This window comes from Callorhinchus milii, unplaced genomic scaffold (assembly GCF_018977255.1).
Source record: "Callorhinchus milii isolate IMCB2004 unplaced genomic scaffold, IMCB_Cmil_1.0 Scaffold3, whole genome shotgun sequence".
Classification (NCBI taxonomy): domain Eukaryota; kingdom Metazoa; phylum Chordata; class Chondrichthyes; order Chimaeriformes; family Callorhinchidae; genus Callorhinchus; species Callorhinchus milii.
Window position 1 is genome coordinate 28,538,421 of NW_024704744.1, and position 17,288 is coordinate 28,555,708.

Consider the following 17,288-nt stretch of genomic DNA (forward strand, 5'->3'; position numbering starts at 1 on the left):
ATGTAATCCACAAAGACAGCAAACTGAAGTGATAGGAAAATCAGCGTTTCTTTTGCCACAGATATTGAGAACTAAAGAATCAAACATCATTGTTGAAGTGATCATAAATCTGTTTTTTCATATTTGTTTTTGCCTGGTGCAGACAGGTTTAAAACCCACTTCTGAAGAGACTCCTGGAAGGGCAATTTAACCCCGTCAAGCTTTGTTATTACTGGGGGTAAGAAAACCAGAGCCTGCCACTCTGATTGATTATAAAAGGAAACTTCTTTGATAAATAAGTTGTTGTCAAATTCTCTGGAAATCGTAAGATAATCATCTTCACTTCTTGGTATTTGGAGTCCTATTTTCTGGAAGTGCACATTTTACTGTCAATTGTAGTTTAAATGGGCCATTAGGTAATTTAAGACTAGAAAGAGATGATTTAGATGAGTGATTCCCACACCCTGTTTTTCAAAGGTAAGATGCAAGCAGACATGGCAGGCTATAATTTTGTAAATACAGACTGGATATACAGAATGGTGCCCATAGAACTTTCACACATAAAGGACAAAGGTAATGCATTATTACAGCTGTTAGCAGAAGCTGCTTTTTTTTCTATGTAATGGCTTTCTTTTATTGAAAACTGCTTTGTAGGTTTAATAAAATAAATCATGTCTTATGAGACGATTTAATTTATTTTCCTGCATGTATTTTGTCTCTAGTTTCAACCCTTTCATTTGCTAAGTATGTTCTTATCTAGTGTCTACCCATCAATCTTAGTTTGGATGGTCATCGTGTCTTGCGCCACCGAATGAGATAACTATAATAATAATAATCGTCGCATTTGATATCGTGCCTTATCATTTCATCAAAACGTCTCAAAGTGCTTCACAGGATTTACTGTAAAGTGGAGTTGCTGTGTATTTGTGGGAAAACCTGACAGCTAATTTGCACATCAGAATGCAAGTCAGAATCTTGATCACACATGTCCAGATTGAACTGAATTCTGATTGTGGATTCATTCTGACTTTTCATTTGAGTCTCATCCTGGTAATGTTATTTAGACCAGATAAAGCTCATCATCACCTTAACTTTTCTAAGACTCCCGGATCTGTTGGACAAGCCCAGGAAATCTGAGCCACAATAGTCTTTTACAGTTTGGTTCAGTTTCAGTTGGGAGCATTGTGAATTATATCGTAGAATAGCTGCAGAAGTGCTGTCTGTTGCATATTACTTGTATAAAGAGGAAATAATATAGCTATAGAGTACTTTAGTTCTTTTAACACATGTTTATCTAAGTACTTCATTCAGCACTATGGAGATATTTCTATTAAAATGTGGTATACCCAGCTCTACACTCATAAGCACTTTGACAGAATATTCCTGAATAAAACTTTGTCAGATATTTTTCTCTTCGCCATTCTGGTTGCACAAGCTGGAAATTTCTATATAAAATTGTTGGAATGTGCAAACCCATCCTCGATACAGTGAAAATGCTCATATCGCTGCCAGTCAATCCAGAAGTGCTCTCTTCATCTGATTTGCTTTGATTTTAAACCTTTCTAAGAGTCCTACAATTCAGTTACTCTAAAACTATAACGTTAGGAGAAAGGGGATTAGGAGCATTTTGTCCCCATAAACTGGAGATTTTACTAGCAAATCTGGCCAATTGCACATTTGTCCTTCAGAGGAATGGGGTCTTCAGATACTTGGATTTGCGACCACTTGGATTTCCAAGGGATTATTTAATCTGATTCTTTCATCTGATGACTGGTTTAGACTTGGCATAATTGTGTATGTGCAGGATGATTCTCCTGTTCATAAATTGTCATTGAAATATGTCAACTTTTAAGGACACTATGCTGCAATATAAGTCGTTGCCATGAGGAATGGGAAATATGCTTCAGCGAAAAGGTGCTCTCTGTGCTGCTGCCAAGTCTCTTAAACCTCATTTCACAATCTCAAACTGTAGCCCTCCAGAATTCTGTGAAAATATGATATGTAAACAAGATTGACATCTATTTTCTGTTAATGTATTTAATGAAGCCTTCGCAGAGCATATCAAGGAATTAATTATATATCCCAACACCAGTTTTAACACTGTTAATACAGTATTGTACCTGAATATATACTTAGAGTTAATATATAATTAGCACTTCTGCTAAAGACATTTGACTCTAATTGGCAGTATTGATCAGAATCATGCAGTTATTGAATTTTCAACATATTGAAGGTATTGAAAAATCCATTGAAATAGCCAACACGGGTGACTGAGTCTGCAGAACTAATGCTTTGATTTTCTTAACTGTATTATTATATTGTATATAATAATAATTATTCTATTGACTAAACTGCCAATTAACAATATGGCAGGTTCAGGTCAGCAAAACCAAGGAGAATTCAACAACATTATCTTTGCATTATATAATGCCCTTCTAGTGGGGTAGAGACTTAGAGTACTTTAAAAGTATTAATGCAAGTAGAGAAGGAGCTCGTGACCATCTCCATATCTGTTGCTTCTTATTTTAGTGACTGTATAGACGTTCTACAGGCTCACAACATCATTTTGGCTTAGTTGGTAGCACTCTTGTTTCTGAGTCAACAGGGTTGTGGGTCCATGTATGGCCTTGAAACTCATACTGTTGAGGCTGCCACTCCAATACAGTGCTGATGGAGTAGGGCATTGTTGGAGGTGCCGTCCTTTGGATGGGACATTAAACCTGTCTGCCTGTTCAGATGGATGTTAAAAGTTCCAATGCACTATTTAAGAAGAGAAGGGAGTTTTTCTGATGCACTCTATAAAAATGTAATTTTGTTGTTTGTTGTTGTCCTGGTTAACAATCCTCTGGTTAAAATTACTGGGTCATCACTGAGCACAAATTGGCTGTCGCGTTTGCCTACAAAATACAAAGTAACTCATTGTTGAAACTTCTAAAGGACTTCACAGAAATTACTGAAGAGATGATGAGGTATTATTTCAAATGTAAGGATTATTATTATTGTTACACAGTCGGTGATAATCTGGACCTCACTACCCAAAGTTATGGTTGAAAAAGAAAGCACAAATGCATTCCCCCTACCTACCTGCCCGTACCCTCCGTTCCTCTGGCTCCGGTCTGCTCCACGTCCCCCGCCCCAACCGCCCTACCATCGGTGGTCGGGCCTTCAGCCTCTCAGCCCCCAGGCTCTGGAACTCCATCCCCCAGTGCCTTCGCCTTGCTTCCTCCCTTTCCTCCTTCAAGGCCGGTCTCAAAACCTTTCTCTTTGACCGTGCCTTCAGCTCCCCTCTCGACTCTCTTCCCCCTCCTCGCTCCCTCCCTTCCCTCCCCTCACCCTGACCATTTCCCCCCTCCTTGCTCCCTCCCTTCCCTCACCCTGACCATTTCCCCCCAGCTCGGGTCATGACCCAACTGTACAGCGCCTTGGGACGTCCTCCTGACGTGAAAGGCGCTTTATAAATGGAATCTTGTTGTTGTTGTTGTTGTTTAAGTGTTAACTCAATGCATTAGTGAAGGAAAATGGAGTAGACGGGAATAGGGGAGGCTGGAGAAGAAAAGGGGGAATGAAGACATGTGGAAACTCCTGTGGAGTATAAACACCCCAGGCGCTGACTAGATGGTCTGAATAGTCTATTTCGGTGTTGTAGATTTATATAATTACTTGAATCGCTTTGAGACATTTTGATGTGCTGAGGTACTATTAAAAGTCCAAGTTCCTTCCTTCCTGCAACATTGCATGCAGAGGCCAGAGTTTTTGTGACTACAGCTTCACAATGAAAAAACATTCAGTTCATCTGTTTGTCTGAAATTACCATGGAGTTGAATGATTTAACGAGACCTCACTTTCAGAAGTCCTACTGAGGTCTGTTGACTTTAAAGATTGTCAAAACATCTTAAATGATTTGTGATTGATGCCTCTCATGCACTAAAATGATATCCATTGAAGGAAACAGGGAAGCCACTTACTCTTTGGCCTTTCAACAGTACAAATTTATCCTAACCCAAAATTGCAGTGTTCTCTAGAAAATAAATTTGTTCCTCTCATTTCATGAGCAATTCTATGTGTGTGCTGATGTTGCTACTTTCATGATTACTATTTGTGTTGCTTGTTGATTTTATATGTCACTTGCTGACACAGATAGGGGCAAAGAGGGTTCAGAGCTCTTGTCCTCTGAATGGAAAATGCTGAGAGGTGCCCTCTGTAGTTATTGCATAAACACATCTGCTCAATCTTTCGTGCCCTCCTCCCTCCTCTTTCTCAGTGTAGCTATTTACATGAGATCACCAAATATTGATTTAAAAGGTCATTGTATTGTCTTCATGAAAAAGTGCTTTGCGAAATGGTTTTCTTTTTGTTCATGAAGCCAGATAGGTCAGATTAGCCATATGTCATTTTTATCACCATTGCTTTGCATGCAAGTCTAACATGTCTTGCACAGTATATTTCATTGAATCTGGATTAGGAAACAATTGCATGGGGGGAGATTAATGAGCACATTTCCATGACATCAGAGTTGGTCATATGTTGGTCATTAAAAAATGTTGACCTTTCTGAAAACCCGATGTAAACAAATTACAAAAATATAGAATTTTTAGCAATTTGCGTTTGATGGATTCCATTGTCTCTTTCAATGCTGTATATAAATTTTATTGCCCACTCCCATCCCATTCATTATTGCGGGTGGGGGCAATTTTACTCTATTCCTACAAACTCAGTGTAAAACATCAGATACGTTACCTAGCTGCTCTGCTTCATCAGGTGCAGAGGTAACTGTTTAAATGCAAGCTAGGATTTTGATTTTAGATGAAACTTAATTTTGTCTGACAATCAGATATAAGAGTGATTTTTATTCACCATTACGAGTAGTACCTTTGGCAATGTGGGGCTGTAATGAAAAATCCCATCAGAGGCTGACATCACCAAAGGAGATGTCCATAATGCTTAATGGAATTTTTATTCAATCATCTATGATCTGAGGTATCACTGATTTTGGCAATCACAATTTTCTGTCTTTGAGCATGAGTGGAGCATGTTTTATGGTACTTTACCAATATATCAATGCTTCTTTCACTAATAAGTTGTTTAATAAAAGCACCAATATCTGTGGATCTTATTATAAGCCACCAATTATAAGTTGGTGACTTATAATAATAAAAATAATCCTTGTATTTGATATGGCACTTTTCACGTCTTCTAGACGTCTCAAAGCGCTTCACAAATGTACTGTAAAGTGAATTCATTGTATATTTGTGGGCGAAACGCGGCAACCAATTACGCACAGCAGTGTTCCACAAACAGTCGTGGATTAAAATGACCAATTTATTATTGTTTTTTTTCTTGAGGATTATAATCAGGCGTGTGGAGTAAGGAAACTTGCCCAACTTTCACCCTGCCAGAAATTGAACCCAGGTATCTCGCTTGTGAGGCAAGTGCTCTAACCACTGAGCTTCAGGACTGCACAGATGAAAGCTTAATCCTTCATTTACTGAACAGTAGTCACTGTTTATTCATCTGTCCATTTTCTAAATTGAAATGCTTTTTTTCTCTTATGAAGGTGTAAATCGTCATTGGAGTAAGCTTCTAAAGACTCATTCTCTTACTACTACTCATGACCTTTGACATTGATCAGTGTATTTGTTGTCTGGAATTCTAAGTCACACTTCCAATTTCTCAGGCTATGGGTCAAGCTGCTAAAATGTGTGTCAGGAGGTAACAGTAGCAAGTAAAAATGCTTTGGAAACTGAGATTCCTGACAATGTTAATGTATAATGTGACAAATAATGGAATACATTAATCCTTAGACTGGAGATTGATTGAATGGCTGCAGAAACCTTGGTCTCTTGACAATTTGGCTGACAATTTTGTTATCTTCAAAGCTCAAACACGATAATACTAAAATACTATAAATATTACAGGAGTAAAGTTAGCAATAGCTTCATGACTGCAATAACTACTGAATAATGTTAGACCCAATTTAAGTCATTTGAAATAGTTTACTTTTTCTTGGTTATTTTTGTTTATTCTCTTTTTCTTGTTCCCTCCAATTCTTTTTTTACTCATTTCTACTTAGTCTCTTATCTTTTTACAACTTTATTTACCTGTCTTCTTCTGCCATTTTATTGCCATGCTCCATTGTTGTGATGAGAGCATCTTTGTTCAAAATGTTATCATTGGCTGAAAACAAATTTTAAACATTAGTTTTGTACAACAACTTGCATTTACACAGTGCCCTTCACGCAGCTAGCATCTCAGAGTACTGAACAATGGTGGAGTTTGACTTCAGCCGGGGAGAAAGGGGAGGGACCGAAGGCACAGTCGAAGAAAGTGTGAACTGAAGATGGGTATAGAGGGGGCAAGGTGGAGATATTGTGGCAGGGAGTTCCAGAGGTTAAGGGCATAATAGCTGAAAGTTCAGGCGACGGTCGTGGAGCAGAGGGTCGGGAGACAACCGTTCCGCTCCACCACTGCAGCCAAACAACGTCTGTAATTTTGTAGACCAACCGTGAAATAGAATCATAGAAATTTACAGAACAGAATTTTGCCCGTCTATACTGGCTCTTTTAAAGAGCAGTCCTTTCAGTCCCATTCATCTTCCCTTTCTCCATGCCCCTGTAGCTTTTAGATATCTATCTTGTTCCTTTTTGAAAGCTAAAATAAGGTCAAGTCAAACCTTATTATGACCTTGTCTGTCAGACCTCAAGTCCTGAATGAGAGCTAACTTTCTACAGTTGAATGTCACCAAGACCGAGGCCCTTCTGATTGGCTCCCGTCAGTACCTCCATACCTCCGGCACTGACAGCATCACCATCGAAGAATGCCCACTCCATCTCACTGAGCCAGTCCAGAACCTTGGCATCCCTTTTGACCCTCAACTATCCTTTCTACCACACATCCGTGCCATGTCCTGCTCTGCCTTACTCCACCTCTGCAACATTGATGGGCTCCACCACTGTCTCACACCGCAGGCCACTGAGTCCTCATACATACATTCATAACATCCAGGCTCGACCATGCAAACTCCCTGCTCATCGGCCTCCCCAACTCTTCCCTCCAGATACTGCAGATCAACCAGAACTGTGCAGCCCGTATCCTTTTACGCACCAGGCTCCGTGACCCTATCATCCCCATCCTTGCCTGACTCCACTGGTTTCCCATCACACAGAGGATACAGTTCAAGACTCTTCCCTCACCTTCAATCCCTCCATGGGCTTGCTCCCCTCCTCCTCTGTGACCTTCTAACCACCTACCAACCTGCCCACTCTCTCTGTTAAGCGGGCTCCGGCCTGCTTCAAGTCCCCTGCCTTGCCCGCCCCATCATTGGCGTGTGGGCCTTCAGCCACTCTGCCACCACCCTCTGGAACTCCATCCCACAGTCCCTCCGCCTCGCCCCCTTCCTTGCCTCCTTCAAGACCCGTCTCAAGACCTTCCTCTTCGACCTTGCCTTTGATCACCCTCCTTCACCCCCTGCCCTGCACCTTCCCTGCTCCCGACCAGCAGCTCGGTCCAAAACACTGATTGTTCAGCACCTTGGGATGTGCTCCCAATGCGAAAGGCACTATACAAATGTTGTTGTTGCTTTGTCTGTGCCGGCTCCCTCAAGAGCATGATAAATGTGGATTTGTGGGTTTAGTGATAGGTTTACGCTTCAATTGTAGTGGTGGGTTTGTGTTTTATCCTCAGCCTAGTGATGGAGTTTGTGTTTAATCATAGCATTATAAAATCCTACAACACAGAAGGAGGCGATTCAGCCCATTGTACCTGTGCTGGCTCTTTGAAAGAACTAACCAACTTGTCACACTCCCCCGCTCTTATCCCATAGAACTGGAATTTTTCCTTTTCAAGTACTAATCCTCTGGGTTTGTGTTTGATTCTCTGGCAGTGTAGTGCATGGATCCCTTGCTCTGTAGAGGTTTTTCCCAATAAATCCAAATAGTTGTCTGTATTTATTCACATGTGATTCTAGAAATCAATATGTTAAGTTTTGGGTTAATTGGCCTTTCTCTTCAATAATGACAGAAACATGGGCTGGTTGACAGAAAGGTTCCACCTACACCTTTTAAGGGTCAGTGCCTTTCTTTCCAGTCACTGCTGCCTTTGTTTAATTTCTCATATTAATCCCATGGCCAAAAGGCACACATACTTGTACAGGCACGAATCCTGAGGAAAATGGATCGGTAGGTGACTGATAATCATACATTCCTCTTTTGCACAAAGTATTGAAAAGAACAGATAGAGACCCATTTAGTTCAGGGGTGAGCTCCAGCTTCACGGGGCTTCCATTATATGGAAAATGGAAACAAAGCATCTACATGCACAGTGATGAAAGAAGGACTGTTTTGTTTGCTCTCACTTAGAAAGACAATCCATCTTGAGTTTTCATGCCCACCACCATTCATCAGTAACATGGATATCAGCACTTAAACAAGCTCTGTGCAGTATCGGCCTTGTTGTGACAACAATAAAGCATGCCATTGTTTAGAGATAAAGAAACCAGGGCTTTTGATTTATGGAGACTGAGTTAGTTTGAAGCCCTCCTTGTCTGTTATTATGGAAAGTCAAGTCATACTATTTGTAGTCATGGTAATAATGCAATGAAAATAGCAGTAACCTTCCCTTGGAGACTCAAGATTTCTTCCCTTCTGCCTGCTATAGTCAATGTTAAGTGAGATTATAATAGGATTTGGGAGCCCACAGTTAGATGAGGCTGTTGAAGGAGAGATAATTGAAGAGTAATTTTGTTTGCTCTGCTGTAGTTTTAGACTAGATTTAATATGATAAACCATAAAAAATGTGATTTTGGACCTAGTGAAATAGAAAAAAATGGAATTAAATTTCAGGAAATTAATGTAAAAACAATCACCGCATGCATTGTAAGATTAGTAAGAGAGGATCAGTGTTGGGAACTATATATGATTTGATAACTTTAGGCTTAAACCAATTTATCCACTAAATATTCTTATACTTATATAAAGTTGACGAGTACTTACCACATTCATAGACTAAGATTCCATTTAGACTTAGCTTATAAGACCATTTTGTCTTAAAATTCTTGAGTCTTAATTTGGTAACTAGTGTCTTTTTAAGATCTGTGGAAAACTTGCTTCCGAATTAAGACTGAATTTAAAAAATCCATAGTTCAGTCTTAATTTTAAAATCGTTTTTACGTTAGATGGAATTTCATGTCTTGTATAATGATAATGATAAATAAATAGTCTGTGTGATGTCTCAAAGCATTTCTCAGGATTTAATGTGGAGTGTATGACTGTATCTTTGTAGGCAGTCAAAACTGCTAGAAGGAAGCACTTGATAATTTTTGCCTCTACAATTTTGTAACCATTTTAATCCTGTGAAGCTTACCCTTGTCCAGACTCAATATTCAAATGTTAAATTTCAAAGATATTCGCAATATGTTTTGCAATAATACATATAACCCAATCATCCGCGTTCTCACCCGCACGAAACTCTGCTCCCTGATCACCCCAGTCCTTGCCAGACTGCACTGGCTGCCTATCCCAGAGAGGATCGACTTCAAGATCCTCACCCTCGTATTCAAGTCCCTGCACTCCTCTGCACCCCCCTACCTCTCTGACCTCCTCTCTCCTCAAAACAGCACTTTTTCCTTTGTTCCTCCAGGTCTGGCCTCCTCCTTGTCCCCCGAGTCCTCCGCTCCACACTCGGCGGTCGTGCCTTCAGCCACTATGCCCCGAGGCTCTGGAACTGTCTTCCTCACTCCCTTCGTCTCGCTCCCTCCCTTCCCATTTTCAGGTCTCTGCTGAAGACCTTTCTTTTCAACCGCGCTTTTGGTCACCTTCCGCCCCCTCCCCCTGGCTCGGTCCTGTGATCCGAAACTGTAAAGCCCCCTGAGACGCTGTCTGGCGTGGAGGGCGCTATATAAATCCAAGTTGTTGTTATTGTTAATATAGCACCTTTTTTAATCAACCGAGTGTCTGAACTGCGAGTAACATGCATCCCGCCTGCACATAGATAGTTATTGGAATGAAATGCACACTCTTTCCCTGAAGGGAAGCATCCTGCTTACCCAATTCCAGAGAGCACTGGTGCAGAATATGCAACAGCCAAGGCTTGGGGATCCCAAGGTGTGCATCGTCAAGACATTTCAAAGCGCTTCACAGGATATGCTGTAAAGTGGTGTGATCATGTATATGTTGTGGGCAAAAGATCAGAATTTGGGGCAAATCCAATTCCATTCATCTGCTCTTCTCTATTGGAAAGATTGAGTTGTAAAGATCAGCAGTGTAACGCTGAGTGGAGTATTGGCCCACACAGACTAGAACTTTGCAAATTTGAATCTTGCTGATATCAGCTGAGGCAGAAATTGGAGTGCTACAACTCAGCATTCCTGGATAGGAAGGGAAAAATCAGGCAGGGTTCTCAGACTTAATAACTTGATAACTATTCAGAATTCTCTCCTGAAAGTGTGCATGTGGGTTCGTGTATGTATATCAGGCATGGTTGGAACATGCTGGCACTCCCTATCAAGGCTACAAATGACCGATGGCCACTGGGTGAAGTAACGGAGAGTACAGGAGCACCTCGGTCTATACTACAGTAAAAGGAAATTTTAGTCTCTTGTCTTCGGGAAAAGAGGGAAAGAAAATTGGAGGTGAAAAATTGGCAGGAAAAAATCCAACTGTCTGCACCTTACTTTGAACAAAACTCATTGTATCTGTAACCTGAGGCTACATTCCCATTTACAAATGCATACTGTAATTTTAGGTATAACAATAAGCCACTGAGAAGATTAGGTACGGACTTTGAACTCAGAGTTTGGGGAAGTTATTTACAGACCCTTGTCAGTGAGTAGCATTACTGTGAGATCCATTGTACAGATAAACCTCCTCATCAATCAGTACAACTGTCTCTGAAATATAAGGCATGTATCCTCCATGTCAGATAACAAGAAAGTAAAGGAACCTGTATTCTGATACTAGGTCCAGGTTTAACTCTTCAACTCATGGATAAACACCTTTTGAAAAATGTCCCTCATATTTCTATTAAAGTCATCTTGCCTGTTTTTCATTAAGATGTCCCAGTGTGTTCTTGCCAGTTTAGTTGTGCTCTTAGGAAAACTTGAAAGATTTCTTTCCTCGTCCAATAACAACATTGCTCACTGACACTGCAGAAGTGAAGATCGAAGGTGAAGGGATTGTGGGATGGAGTTCCAAAGGGTGGGGGCAGAGAGGCTGAAGCCCTAACTGCCGATGGTGCAGCCTGCTGAGCGGAGGAAATTGACAGGTTAGCAGGTCACAGATAGGAAGGGGCAAGGCCATGGAGGGCCTTGAAGGCAAGGACAAGGATTTTGAACTCTACCCTCTGGGGGATGGAGAGCCAAGGGAACCAGTGGAGTCGGGCGAGGTTGGGGTGATAGAGTCATGGAGTTTGGTGGGGAGTACCTGAGGTGTGGAGGAGCTGACGGGAGCCAAACAGGAGGGCCTTGGTCTTCTTGACATTCAACTGGAGAAAGTTAGCTCTCATTCAGGATTTGATGTCTGACAGGCAATACCAGTTAGGTACAAACTGCATCCAATGGTGAATTTCACAATTCTGGGACTTTCCAATATATAGACCAAAGCAAAATTTGCTACTTTATTGATGAGTCTTAAATCTGCCCCTCCCCCCCATGGGTTTGGGTGATCATGGAGTTTTTGTACCACTTTGTGGACTACAATCTAATTTAACTGGTATCCTTTAAAGCAGAGCTGAAATGTTTGCTCCAGACTCTCTAACATTAAAACGTGGAATCTGCTGTGGAACATTGCAGCTTTTATCCCTCTGACATGTACATGGAAATTTTAATGTCTTTTAATCAGGCTCAGATTTGCTGTGAAACAGCAGAGGACGTCTTATAATAATAATAATAATAATCCTTGCATTTGATATAGCGCTTTTCACGTCGGGAGGACGTCCCAAAGCGCTTCACAGAACACACTGTAAAGTGAATTGACTGTATATTTGTGGGCGAACGCGGCAGCCAATTGCGCACAGCAATGTCCCACAAACAGTCGTAGATTGAAAATGACCAATTTATTATTGTTTTGGGTTTTGGAGGGATTATTATTAGGCAAATTAATTGAGTTGGAACTAAGATCACTTTTCATTTCTGGTGCTGTATCATTGCTAACACCACTACAAACCTGGGTATCTCAGTTGGTTTAACTCTCACAATTGGAAGATTCTCAGTTTGAATTTCAACACAGAACCCTTTCAAGATCGATAATACGACAACCATATCTATAAGATTTTTTTCTGGGGGGCAATGGGGGTGAAGATAAATGTTGACAAGCACTAAAGATAGAAGGTGTAGACATGTTCACAGTCCTGTGAGCCACAGACCTCAATGGGAGGCAGTCCTAGCAGAACAATGTACTGTATATGCTCCATAGTTATCCCTGTAAATGTGAAAGGGTGATGCATGCAGGCAAACAGCATAGGAATATTTTGAATCTGTATTAAACGTATTTGAAATGCACATTAGATGCAAGTAGTATTATTATTTCCTTTAATATTAGAACGAAACGGTCTCATGGTGTGGAAACAATTTTCATTTTGTTTATGAGTCTGATCGCTCTGCCTATCAGGCTCGTAACCGCATAAGCAATGTTACCAGTGCTTTTATTTATTGATATATCTTTAGAATGCCAATGTACTACTGTCATAATGAGTCCCTTAAGATGAATATTGTCAGCAGGAGATTGGAGACACAAATAACATTGTTTAATGTTCCACCGCTACAGAACTGGGTTGCAACAAGCAAACATACCCGTTCTTCAGATAAGAACATAAGAAATGCTAGAAGAAAAAAGGCCAAGGTCCATCTAGTTTACCTTCCATCTTCCTGCCGGTCACATACACCTATGTCCCAAACTACCTATGTACTATATCCCATAATGTTATTTCCTAAAAGAAAACTATCTAATTTGTTTTTGAAAGAATCAACACTTCCTGCTTCAACTGTCTCCCTAGGAAGCCTGTTCCTCAGGTTCACTATTAGCTCACTGAAATAATGTTTGCGTAGATTATTCTGAATTTACACCCCTTCAATCGCAAGCCATGTCCTCTGGTTCTACTATTCTGGACAAGTTGAAACAGCTTATCATGATCTATATTGTCTTGGCTCTTTAGAATCTTAAAGACAGCAATTATATCATCTCTCAATCTTCTCTTTTCCAGCGTGAACATGCCCAATTTACTTATTCGCTCCTCATAGTCCAGTCCTTCCATTCCCTCACTCATTTTGGTTGCCCTCCACTGTATCTTCTCGAATTCTCCAATATCTTTTTTGTACTGCAGCCACCAGAACTGTACACAGTATTTTAAGTATGGTCTCACCAATGATTTATACAGTGGCAGTATTACCCCACTATTTCAGTTTGCTATTGATCTTTTGATACAGATGACATGTTAAATTAAAGGCCCATCTGCCTATTTAGGTGGCTGTTAAAATATAATAATAACAATCCTTGCATTTGATATATTGTCTTATCACGTCTTCGAGACGTCTCAAAGCGCTTCACAGAATATACCTAAAGTGAATTGACTGTGTATTTTGTGGCAAAACACAGCATCCAATTGCATACAGCAGTGTCCCACAAACAGTCGTAGATTGAGTGACCAATTTTTTTTTAAGGTATTATTACCCCTGGAAAAGTGATCCACCAATCGACGAACAATTGGGTTCCTACTCACTGCTGGGTAATCAGAGGTGTGTGGAGTAAGGAAACTCACACAACGTTTTGTCCTACTGGGAATTGAACCAGGTCACTTGCTTGCAAGGCACAGGGCCCTAACCACTGAGCTACATGACTCTAAAGATTCAGTAGCACAATTTGAACGCTATTGGTGCTTTCCTGGTCTGATTGATTAATATACAGCACTCAGGAAGCTAATTTTTGATCTTCCTATTGGGGATGAAGCAGCCAGGGCACAGGTTGTGAAGCAAGTGGTTCCAGCCACTAAGTAAACACCGAGACTGAAGCTTGCTGTCATTTGAATTGAGTATTAACTAATTCAGATTCACTCTCAATTGACTCTTCTGTTCAAACTAGCTCATGTTCTTTGATCCAGATCACTTGTGAATTTAGATTAAAACTGAATTGTAGAGCTATAGCTTTCTAGTTTTGGACTTTGGTGCAAGTGGTTTTGGAAACCCAACTGTATTGTATGGATTAAATCATGCACTACGGTAGAAACAGAAGAAAAGTAATATGGCCTGAGAGGGATCATTTACAGTAACCTTGTTTTATCGTAATTTATTGAATTTCTAATACTTTTCGGTGGTTGGTGATTGATTCCCTTTGTTTTGGGTCCGTTTGTTCCATTTTGTGAAAAGATGAAAGAATTTGGTTGAGTGTGTAAACCTATCAGAGTTTCTGTGTTTGCTCCCGTCCCATTGAATAGCTGCCAAGCACCTAGTTCATTGTTGGTTAGTGAGAAAGCAGTATGATATAATTACCAATCATTTTTTTCCCTTTGAACTGACTCCTACGATTTATTTCAGATGATGGATGTAAATAATTTAAATGGAGCGTGTTACAAGGCTAGTCCCAAGAGCAATTTATTCCATATATAAAGTTTTGGAATGTGAGGAGAGGTGTTTTTTTTTGTAAATCTGAGTAAAAGGTCAAGCGAGTGCAGGATACCACTAATGTCTATTTAGAACAGATACTTAGAATGAATTGAGCAATTGTTAACAAGTCAAGCAAAAAATAGGCATAGGCAAAATTCATGTGTTGAATTATTTTAATTAACAATATCGAATCAGATGAAAAAATTGCTGTTTGTTTGTACCTCCGTCTCAATTCTTGTTTCATTTTCTCTGCTGAATTGTGTGTAGTTCATTTTATGTTGTTTTTCTGAAATCTATGAAGAATTATCAAATAATCTAGCCATTGTTATTTAAAACCAACTGTGTTTCCATGTTGTGATCTAGATTTGAATAAGTGACTCTCTAGCACATCCGTAATAGGTGGGAGCTTTTGGTAAAGAGAGAATTTAATAAATGAATTAAATTTAATTTTAAGAAATTGAATTCTTGCCAGTTCAGTGTAGTCTCTTATCGAGTAAGTGGGAACACTCATTTTATGGCAAGCAAGTCGCCTCTGGCCAATCGAAGGTTCATTTCCAGTGCTTGGATCAGCTAGTACATTGCAATGTTGATCTTCCTGACCCACTCCCACTGAAACTGGTTCTGTTCATATCCAATTGATTCACACTCTCAATTCTAAACTAGATCTGAAGGTCAATCCAATGCTGCCCCTACACCAGTTTTTAATAAGTTGCCTGACTCAGTTGGCAGCATTCTCGCTTCTGAGTCAGAAGGTTGTGGGTTCAAGCCCCATGTTGAGAATTTGAACCATATAGTCTACACTGACACTCCAGTGCAGTGCTGGGGGTGTGCAGCATTGTCGGGGGTGCCATCCTTCAGATGTGATATTAGTGCCATGAGATCAAAGTCCCATCTGCCTTTTAGGTGGACTTTAAAGAAAAAGGCACTATTTAAAAAAGAAGAGAGCTTCTCCCAGTTTTCTGGCTAACAGTCTCCCAATAAAATTGGTTAATCACTACATGGGTTTTTGTGGGATATTGCTGTCACAAATTGGCTGCTTTGATTGCCCACAAAACACACAATCACTGCAAAGTCACTGCACAGTATCCTGTGAAGTGGTTTGAGATGCCCTCCTGATGTGGAATGGGGATTAAGAAATATAAGGATAATTATTTTCTTACTTTATCTCAAAATGTGAACGATATTCTGAACTGAATAAGGCAAGGAATTTATGTAAAACTGAGCAGAACTAGAGTGGACCTTCTGTCTACTCAATAGATGATGGCAGGGAAATTACTCTGTTAAATATCCACTTAACAGACTTTTAAATAAGTACTGTACCTCTTAAAGAAACAAATTCTGAAATAATGCAGGAACAGGAGCAGACCTGAACCATCGCTACAAAGACAATAAACAAACACGGAGGAAACATAAATCAAACACATTCCCTTCAGAGATCCATCTGCCCTATCATGGCCTGGGACGGGGCAGAAAAGTCTTCTCTATAATTCTCCCTGATTCGTAAAGGTAACCAGGAAAACTCTACAATATAAATCTATTGTCACTATTCAACCATGTCCTGTTTCACTCCACATACATGTCTTCTCTTCCCCACCACCCACCCCTTCAGTCTGCCCCCAGCAGCACAAAAAGAACCTATTGTGTTCTTTGCAGTGTGTTTTCCCTGATTGCAGCTATGCTTAATATCATTAAAATTGTTCCCAAGCAGATCATTATACCTATGTTTCATTTTATTTTTACCCATCTTTTTTGGGAAAATATCAGCCTTTATTGCTGTGTCACGGTTTCACAGACACTGGTTTATTATGTTTGGGCCTAAATATTGCCAGGGGCTCGATTGGCATTTGTGAAAGGTTTCTCTTAGCTTGTTGACACATACTACCCTGACTCAGGTTGTTAGTCCAACATCCTCCAAATAAATTCAAAAAAATTAGTTTTTTGACACTAAAATCATCCCTACAAATGTATTCAAAATTGAGACACCCAGGATTTTTCATCTGGGTTTGGATGCTGCCATCAATGCAGAAATAATCCAACAAAGTAGGGTTCACTGATATTTTAAAGTTCTGTACATGTAAAACAACAACAACAACAACAACAAGATTCCATTTATAAAGCGCCTTTCACGTCAGGAGGACGTCCCAAGGCGCTGCACAGTTGGGTCATGACCCGAGCAGGGGGGAAATGGTCAGGGTGAGGGGAGGGAAGGGAGGGAGCGAGGAGGGGGGAAATGGTCAGGGTAAGGGGCGGGAAGGGAGGGAGCGAGGAGGGGGAAGAGAGTCGAGAGGGGAGCTGAAGGCTCGGTCAAAGAGAAAGGTTTTGAGACCGGCCTTGAAGGAGGAAAGGGAGGAAGCAAGGCGAAGGCACTGGGGGATAGAGTTCCAGAGCCTGGGGGCTGAGAGGCTGAAGGCCCGACCACCGATGGTAGGGCGGTTGGGGCGGGGGACGTGGAGCAGACCGGAGCCAGAGGAACGGAGGGTACGGGCAGGTAGGTAGGGGGATAGTAGGTTGGAGAGGTAGGAGGGAGCAAGGCCGTGAATGGCCTTGTAGGTGAGGATGAGGATGAGGAAAACTAATTCAGTTACTGATTCACAGTTGATCATCCAAGCCAAGTGACTGCCAGGGATTTGGCTGAAAAGATAGAGCTACCTTTGATCAGCAAGTAGTAAAATAATTAGACTTAAGAGATGTGCAGTGGCCTAATTACTTTTTATATATTTTT

The 17,288-nt window shown here is 40.7% G+C and overlaps 1 protein-coding gene across 2 annotated transcripts in view; it reads left to right on the forward strand.

The window, feature by feature from the left end:
• The window catches only part of LOC103185001 (protein eva-1 homolog A), a 162,178-nt gene that overhangs the window by 91,585 nt on the left and 53,305 nt on the right, over window positions 1-17,288 (forward strand). The window lies entirely within an intron of this gene.